The sequence below is a fragment of the Volvox carteri genome, assembly GCF_000143455.1.
Source record: "Volvox carteri f. nagariensis unplaced genomic scaffold VOLCAscaffold_125, whole genome shotgun sequence".
NCBI classification, from domain to species: domain Eukaryota; kingdom Viridiplantae; phylum Chlorophyta; class Chlorophyceae; order Chlamydomonadales; family Volvocaceae; genus Volvox; species Volvox carteri.
In genome coordinates this window covers 36,982-37,944 of record NW_003307668.1, presented here as the reverse complement: position 1 = coordinate 37,944, position 963 = coordinate 36,982, and the positions used below count along the sequence as shown (strand labels likewise).

Sequence of the window (963 nt, the reverse complement as noted above, 5' to 3'; positions counted from 1 at the left end):
AATCGTGATTAAGAACATGTGGTCCTACACAGGCGCATATCTCAAGTCTGTGTACATCTTTTACCTTTTAGTATATTAGGGGGCAGCAGGGCACCTGTGGATAGTTTTGGAAAAGCTAGTTAAGGAGGAGCAGCAATATAAAAGATGGCAAACCCGTGGGAGCATNTTAGTCATGAAGCTCCAGACTTACTTAAGTCAGACTTGACTTTTAGGGCTTTGGGGCAGTTACAATAGTATACGTGGAGTGCTGCAGGCACTCGTGTGATGCAGCAGTTCTGTATAATATAGAAGTTGTCTTGTCTTGTATGTCCTTGAGGCACAAAGTCCCACATTGCAGCTAAAAGCACGAGCAGAAGCTGTAGTATAGTATAGCTTGTATGCTTTTTATGCTGCCATCATCAACACTGCTCCAGATGCCTACGCCATGGATGGGGATGAAGCTCATCGTCATGCCTCAAACGATTACATATATGCTTCTAGCACTACAATCCCCTTCCGTCCTGGCCACCCACACATACACATGCTCATATGCTCATGCAGTGCTGCCATCATATGTGCACATCGCAGCTACAGGGCAAAGGACTACAGTCTGTAGCTGACTAAATGTCTCAACATCATCATCACAATCACCCGCAGCAGCAGCAGTGCTTCAGACTAACATTTCTCATACTACACACAGGCCCCTCCTCCCTGTGAAGCAATGTCTGGGCAGCATCGTGTCCTCTTCCTGCGCTGTGCTGCCACCGATAGTACTGGATCCTTGATACCAGAAAGAAGGCTGCTGGCCCCTGCTGCACAGGAGCCAGGCTGCTGTGTAGCCCACACTCCCATCCGGATGGATCCATGCCTCGGTGTGGCCATGCCAGTTAAATTCAGCGCGTGTTCCTAACTGTCTGCTAGCTGTGTTCATCAACTTCCTCCCAACGACCTACCACGAATTGTTTTCAACAGTCAGGCAACTGT

General features: G+C 48.3%; 1 protein-coding gene across 1 annotated transcript in view; it reads right to left on the bottom strand.

Annotated features, from left to right (window-relative positions):
• VOLCADRAFT_108493 (uncharacterized protein) overlaps nucleotides 1-963 on the bottom strand; it is a gene marked incomplete at its 3' end in the record, with an annotated part of 9,606 nt that overhangs the window by 735 nt on the left and 7,908 nt on the right. The window lies entirely within an intron of this gene.